At 43.1% G+C, this 8,507-nt stretch overlaps 1 pseudogene; it reads right to left on the bottom strand.

The window, feature by feature from the left end:
- Positions 1-4,796: 4,796 nt before the first annotated feature.
- LOC126207225 (5S ribosomal RNA) lies at positions 4,797-4,914 on the bottom strand (annotated as a pseudogene).
- Between the last annotated feature and the right edge of the window lie 3,593 nt (positions 4,915-8,507).

Genomic DNA, 8,507 nt, shown 5'->3' with positions numbered 1-8,507 from the left:
CATTTTTCTAATCGCCTCCAACCAAACATTGTTATACGATATTACAGGATAACTTGCTACCAGAGTTTACGCGGACTTTGCAAATGGAAGTACTGATGTTGTTATTCTTAGACGCTGCTTTGGTTCAAATGGCTCTGAGTACTATGGGACTTAACATCTATGGTCATCAGTCCCCTAGAACTTAGAACTACTTAACCCTAACCAACCTAAGGACATCACACAACACCCAGTCATCACGAGGCAGAGAAAATCTCTGAACCCGCCGGGAATCGAACCCGGGAACCCGCGCGCGGGAAGCGAGAACGCTACCGCACGACCACGAGCTGCGGACCAAACGCTGCTTTTAACGCCGTCTGAACAGTATCTACTTATTCAGAGAAGCGGGCTGGTGATCAGACTACGTACTGAGGTAGGTGGAATTTTTGTAGTACACAGTACGACAAGAGACAGTGATCAAATATTACGTGCAAATTTTTAACCCCGCCCCGCCGCAAGACGTTTCAAAAAGAGGTGTTCTGAAAAACTAATTTAAAAGAAACGAAGAGTACATTCGTTCGATAAATGACATGATTTGGAGCAATAAATGCAACTGGATTTCCAATTTATCTGTTATTCTTAACACTTTTTATTTATAGATGACGAATAAGTGTTTTTATTCGTATAAGTGAATAATATTTCCATTCGTTATTCGTCATTCACATAAATTGCCCCCTAATCTGGTGCTAAGCGAAGCGCATCACGTATGTGCTCACTGCAAAATTGTTCCAATGTGAAAGTGAATGCAGGCGCGTGAAATCCGCATGGATGCGAACAAGCCTTTTGTTGGTCTCTTTGTACAATTAAGCTCAAAAACACATTATTTTTCATTCCAAATCATCATTTGGATACTTCCTTTTCTGTTACAGAACCAATATCGCACTCCGACCACATAACAAATAATTCGGTGAATTTCAGAATGTCATTTGTTTTGAAAAGAAAAATAAGGTTAACATAAAGATCAATTATTTACAGAACTGTAAGTTATGAACTTTATGATATCCATTTATGATATCCATATATTAGCGTAACTGAGAAGTGAATGCTGCTGGATCTAATTTGTTTTCTGACTTTACAATGAATTCACCAAGCAATGTTGGGGTTTAGCCATACAGTATCTCCGCAGTTAAGTTATTCTCTTCTCTCACACAGCAACACAGTCCTAGTATTATTGGAATTATGTCACTCCCATTTACTTTTATAATGTGCTCTGATGGTTGTCTTCAACATTCAATGCAAACTCTCTTTTACCATTTGATTGTGGGTGATACGATGTCACAACTTGATTGGAAGCTTAAATTCTAGTAATCCAGGAGTTTTAAAACGCTCGTGCCATGGTTTCTGCTCGAACATCACGTGTAGGGATGCCTTCTGCCCAGTTACTGAACCGTTATATGTCCGTTAAACAGTGTGTGAACTCACCTGAGGGAGGCAGGAGGTCAGTTACATTCACGTGTACCCCCATGAATCGTCCATCTGTGCTTGGAAACTGGTCAGATTTAACAAGTCAAGTTTCTTTGTTCTTTTGGACTGCTTCGCACGATTTTGCCCAATTTTGAATCTGTCATCCTATGTCTGACCAAAGAAATCTGCACATGAGTAACTTCACAGAAGACTTAATATAATAATGTGCCATACTGTGGTCACGCAGATAAACGGAATATCTAAGTTCTTGATTAACATGAATGTTATTTGTGGAAGCATCGTACCATGACAATCTTTAATCAGTGTTTCGTGCTGTTTAAATTTCTATGATGTTTGAGAATTAGAGCTAAGTTCCCCAGTTCGTCATCACTCGCTTGAGCATCTGCTATCTTCTCGTAATCAATTGGTATTACTTCTTCCAGTCTGGATAGCTTTTAAGCCACACTATTTTCTCTTCCAGAAATATGTCTGACATCTGTCCTAAATCGTGATACGAATTGCAGGTGACTCAATCGCATAGGGATTGCTTTATTGTTTCGTTGTGTCAGAGGAGTATGATCAGTACACACTACAAGCAAATGTACTTCAAGGGGGCACTTAAAATACTTTATTGCCATGTACATGCTGACAAGTTCCCTGTCGTATGCTGAATAATTCTTCTGGGATGGCGAGAACGTTTTGGAGTAGAAATCAGTTGGTTTCCATACTCCTTCTTTCTGTTGCAGCACTGCACCGAATGCAAAATCTGAAGCGTCTACAATTAAAGCGAGGTCATGTCTGCATTTGGGAATGTTAAAAATATTGTGTTTGCAAGGTCCCTTTTGCACTTGTCAAGCCGATTTATTGCATCTTCTGTCCATTGTATGCTTCTTTCGTCTTTTTTCTTGTTGTTCTTCAATTAATCATTTAGAACAGCTTGGTGTTCCGCGGAATTTTCCAAATGCCTTCTGTAAAAATTAATTATGCCAAGGAAACGACGTAATTTGCCACTGTTCATGAAATTTTGAAATAAGTTATCACTTTTTACTCGTTTTGAGTCTGGTTTGATACCTTCCGGAGTAATCAGATGACCTAAAAAGTTAATTTCTTGAATTACAATCACGCATTTTCCAACATTAATACTCAAACCTAATTTGTTCTGTCGTTCAAACAGAACAGGAAAATGCTGAGTATCTATTTCTGGAGAGCTTAAAAGCTATCAGTAGATCATCTAAATGTGCAAAACACAAATCTAAATCTGTCAAAACGTCGTTAACAAATATCTGAAAGATAGTGGTTATATTCCTGAAGCCAAACGGCATGAAATAGAATTCATGAAGTCCAAAAGGTGTGTTCACAGTACCCTTTTTCTTAGCACTTTCAGCTAGTGAGGTTTGGTGTTATGCTTTGAGGAGATAAACACTATAAAATATTTTCTTATCCACAAGAATGGAATTTACATCATTTATGTGAGGAACTGGATAGCGATCAGGAAGGGTCCAGTCATTAAGATGTTGGTAGTCTCCACAAACACGCCACTGACCATCCGGCTTCCCTGCGGACTACCCTACTGCGATTTAGTCGGGTGACTTACGTTAAGATTCATTAGGAACTGAAATTCTTGTTTAACCAACTTCACTTTACGTGGATCTAAACTGCCGGCTTTTGAGTATACTGCTGCTTGCAGTATAATGTTCGACATCATGCTTCATTTCTCCCGGCGTAAGGGTGGGTTTTGTCAGGAAACTTTTTAAGTTGTTCGCAGTATTTAGGGTTAGCATAGAGCGAACTGAGGGAATCAGACAAATCAGCTGCACATTGTAGTGCAGTCGCATGTAACTGAGTATTGCTGTGAACCAATGATTTTGTTTTGAGGTCTATCAATAAGTCAAAATGACAAAGAAAATCTGTCTTTTGTTGCATTAGCTACACTGAAAGGCAACTCAAAATTGCGGTTTGAGCCTAAAACAAGATTCAACAACTTTGATCCATCGGTTTTAATCTCATATCCATTTTCAGCATTAAGTTTGTAGTCTGATTCTTTAACTTTATCCTTGGGACATAATGGTATAAAGGAAATATCAGCACCGCTGTGAAGTAGAAAACGCGACCCCGAAGTTGTATTTCTCACAAACAATCGATACTGGTGGCCTGGTAAAACCGTTGTGACAGACCACTCAGCCGCTACTGTGTCTGACGACTGGAATTCCCCTCCCTATTCCATTGGCAAGGATGGACACAATTCCCAGGTCTGCATTTTGAGCGATAACGAAAATGAAAATGGCACTACTTGCCTGGACTATTGTATCTCGGCTTGCAGCGGCCTCTGCTGCGAGAACGTCGTAATGATTGATTTGTCTCTCCTTCGAACTGGATTTACGGAACTCAGTTTCCAGTTCTTCGATACTTACCAGATCATCTTTCACTGATACGACGAATCACTCGTCATAGGGGACACATTTGTTGAGGATGATTGAAGTACACCAGGGCTTCACATTTTCATCATCCGATCAGTCACTTGCGCTAGTTTGTCCACATTTTCTTCGGAGAGTATTAAAATATTTCGGAAGCTACAAGGAAGTTTGTCTATCCAGAGAGTGTTTAAAATTTTATTTGAAACGTTCTTACCTGCACAGCTTTTCGTTTTCCGAAGCAGTTGATTAGGTTTCTTACCACCAATTTCTAATTCGCTACCTAATTTGTTAATTTGACAATCTTCACTTCTCTTAAAAGTCATTATTCTTTGCTATTGACACTATTCACTAGCATCCATATATTTTTCACAAATCGGATCTCTATCTTTGCTATCAAATGATTGAATCAGGTTGCTTTAAGCAATTCGAGGAATTGTAAAGTTCGCTTCAACCTGACAAAACTGTATGTCAGGCTTTCAGTCCGTAACGGAGGAAGTTTCACACTACCTTCACCCACTTCAATTTTCATATCACTGCCTGGGACATTAATGTGCCCTGTATCTGCCGTTAAGATCATGTTATTGGTCCTTTTGTACGATTAATCACAAAACACTGTATTTTAGATTAAAAATTATTTGGGAACTTCCTTTTTCGTTACACTCCAAAAACAAAACAACTGAACTCAATATCTCGTACTCAGTGCACTTCGAAATGTTTTGAAAAGAAAATATAAAGTTAACTAAACTAAGCCCGAACAGGCCATGAAGGCCCAACGGTACTGACGGCCGCCGTGTCGTGAGGACGTCGCCGGATGCAGACATGGAGGGACATGTGGTCAGCACACCGCTCTCCCGGCCGTGCGTCAGTTTACGAGATCGGAGCCGCTACTTCTCAATCAAATAGCTCCTTAGTTTGCCTCACAAGGTCTGAATGCAGCCCGCTTGCCAACAGCGCTCGGCAGACCAGATGGTGACCCATCCAAGTGCGAGCCCAGCCCGACAGCGCTAAACTTCGGTGATCTGACGGGAACCAGTGTTACCACTGCGGCAAGGCCGTTGGCCATAAAATTAACACAAATAACATTTATTTACATATCTGAAGGTTGTGAACATAAACATGACCTACACCTCAAGCAGCTGTGTCAACCGCGTGACCAGTGTACATGCGCTCACGTGGCTGTCATTAGCATCGGTAATCTTCGGCAACTTCCAACAACATTCGAGAAGCGCATTCGTTCTTCGCTCTCTCACTCGCAAACCGCAGGAGCGTGCGGACCACCGGGATAGGACACGCCGTTGCCGGGCTCTAATGGAAAGCCTCACATGCTATCCAGTGTGCAGTTAATGGGAATACTGTGCTACAGGAAAATTGTAACCTCCGCAGTCAACATACGAGATTCGTTTGTGTAACACCCCCTGAATTTCAATAACACAAAACCCAAAAGGACCCCTCTACCTCTCGATTCAAATGGTTCAAATGGCTGTGAGCACTATGGGACTTAACATCTGAGAGCATCAGTCCCCTAGAACTTAGAACTACCTTAACTTAAGGACATCACACACATTAATGCCCGAGGCAGGAGTCGAACCTGCGACCGTAGTAGTCGCGCGGTTCCGGACTGAAGCACCTAGAACCGCTCGGCCACAGTGGCCAGCCCTCTCGACTCAATAAGTACTATTCTTAATGAGGATGAACCCGGCAGGCTGGCTCTAGCATGGCGCATGTCAACCAAATAAATTGTACGAAACTGATGGTATTTGCGATCGCAACAATAAATAAAAACGGCAAGATATTTGGACTGCAACAATTATTTATTTTTTAGTTGCTTTCTCTACATGCTAGTCCACTGCTCGTGGTCTCGTGGTAGCATTCTCGCTTCCCGAGCACTGGGTGCCGGACTCGATTCCCGGAGGGGTCAGGGAATCTCACCTGTCTCGAGATGACTGGGTGTTGTTGTGTCGTCTTCATCATCATAATTCATCCCCCATTACGGTCGGAGGAATGCAATGGCAGACCACCTCCGCTAGAACCTTGCCTAGTACGGAGATGCGGGTCTCCTGCGCCGTCCCCTACGCTCTGTCGAGGAGTATGGGACTTCATCATCAAACTCATGTTAACAGCACTGTATAAGATATGAGATATTACAACGTGTTTCACAGTAGCTTTTTGGGTTCCGTACCATAATCAGTAAAAAATGGTGCCCTTTAGGATCACGTTGGTGTCTGTCTTTCTGACTGTCAAGATTCCTTTTCTTCAGTAATATGTAGAGGTGTAAAATTGAAATTTATGTCATATACTAAGGTTTATAGTCCATTGGCGGTGTGAAACACTGAAGCTTCTATGTCAACGGAATAAAAAACTACTGCTACTTATGTCACGTACTTCGATATTCACACACTTATCAAAGCCTTTAGTGTAGTTCCCGTTGACCTTGAATCATGAAATTTGAAAAGATGCTTGGTTTCACAGTAAAAGTAAATTAAAAAATCGGAAAATTTTCATTTTGTAATTATATCTCTTTTCTGCATATTTTCGTCTGCCTGTCCATTTTCGTCTCTCTGTCCGTCCGTGGGTCTGTTAAGACGCCTTTTTCTGAGGAAGGAGCAAAGGTATCAAGTTAAAATTTATGTCAAATACTGAGGATTACGGTAGCTTTACGATATAAATAATTTAAGCTTCTAAGTGAATACAATAAAAAACGGCCTTATATGTCATATATTCTGATGCTTGCATACTCACTCGTTAGAACCTACATACTAACTGTTCCTAGCCCGCCTGGTTGGCCGTGCTGTCTAACGCACGGCTTTCCGGGCGGGAAGGAGCTCCTGGTCCCCGGTACGAATTCACCCGGCGGATTTGTGTCGAGGTCCGGTGAACTGGCCAGTCTATGGATGGTTTTTAGGCGGTTTTCCATCTGCCTCGGCGAATGCGGGCTCGTTCCCCTTATTCCGCCTGAGTTACACATTACCACGCACACATTCCTCTGGTGTGAGACGTTCCCTGGGGGTCCACCGGGGGCCGAACCGCGCGATAACGCTGGGTTCGGTGTGGGGCGGTGGAGGGGTGAAGTGGACTGCGGTAGTCGTGGGGTTCTGGACCACTGCGGCTGTGGCGGGGACGTAGCCTCTCCGTCGTTTCTAGGTCCCCGGTTAAAATACAATACAATACAAGTGTTCCTAGCCAGCTCGGGCGTGTTGGTCAAGCGGTAAAGCGCGTGCCTCGGGAGAGAGGCGTCGTGGGTTGATATTTTGCTCAGACCACGATTTTTGAGTTTACCCATTAATTTAGCCTTCATCTCTCAACAGTGTGAAGATTCGCCAGAAAAATCACGTGGTACGGGTCCAAGTTAAAGGAAAGGTCCTCTTTACTGGTTTAGTAATTAGAGTGCGTAAGGTACACGCGAGCCACTCAAGTATGCCTAGCGTTGACGGACGTGTGGAGAGGACATCCTGTACTTCCGCCTACGGAGCGTGTGAGGCGTTTGTTTACATTGTGACTTAGCCTCTGCATGGGCTTCACGCACGGAGACCATGGCAAATAAGTTCGAAAAACATAAAGAGTATGCAAAAATCAGCCAGCAAGTTGAAAAACGAATGTTTATTAGTCCTTGGCCTAGGTTTCGATATTTCTAAAAATATCTTCTTCAGAATGAGTGGACGTTGTTACATCACATGGTGGTATATTATATTAGCTGAAGTCGAGCGGCTCTTGCCATATATGACCCCAGTGTAACAACGCCCGTCCTTCTAAAGAATATATTTTTAGAAATATCGACACGAGGCTCAAAGGCTAATAAATCTTTGTTTTACAATTGGTCATCGTTTCAACCTCTTCAGATTTATACAGTTGCTGTTTCTCAGACTCGTTTCAGATTTTCATAAAAAGGGAAATTATGTTTCAACTTTTGACCGGAACATGCGAGACCAAAAGCCTTAGATGTGGAACTTTTTCTCGGTGCGGAGGCGAAGATCTCGCGATCGAAACTTCTGGTATGCACCTCTCGATTCTCAATAACACCGCTTACGTTTAAATGATCAATGACGCAACGTCGTGCCCGTTTTAAACGGAACCAAACGGGGACTCAATTTCCGTCACGCTAACTGTAACGTCGGCGTGGTCTGAGTCGAACATGTGGGATTAGGCATTAGAACTATCTGCGTGTTCGACCTGCCATTCGAGGTACCTTCAGAGGACGTGATAGCGGCTTTCCGGCTATACGGTGCTGTACATGATCATAAGGCAGAAAGCTGGGCCCACTTCCGCACATACCCTCGTTCTTAACGGATTGTGTCTCACAACTGATCTGCGCAGCCATGTTCCGTCTTATCTGACCGTCAGCGAATGTAATTAGTACGACGAACAGCTGCGTACCTATTCTGGGTGTGGAAGAGAGGGCCACATCGGACCTGCATGTCAGCAATGATGCATAGGCAGCCTCCAGGAGTGGTACTTCCTTCGTCGTCTGCGATACTTCCGATCACACACGCAATGTCGCTTAACTGTCGGCCGGCTGATGGATAGTGTTACGATTTGTCATGGGAGGGTCGTGGATAAGGGGACGGACGATGTGACGTCATGTTCTTAGTTCTGGTGGTTGCTCCGGCTGCGCCCGTGGCCGACACTGACGTCGGACGTGACTACTTAGTCGAACTA

The sequence above is a fragment of the Schistocerca nitens genome, chromosome 1 (genome assembly GCF_023898315.1).
Source record: "Schistocerca nitens isolate TAMUIC-IGC-003100 chromosome 1, iqSchNite1.1, whole genome shotgun sequence".
In the NCBI taxonomy this organism is placed as follows: Eukaryota; Metazoa; Arthropoda; class Insecta; order Orthoptera; family Acrididae; genus Schistocerca; species Schistocerca nitens.
Note: the sequence above shows the minus strand (reverse complement) of the source record. Positions and strands in the feature narration are given on the sequence as shown.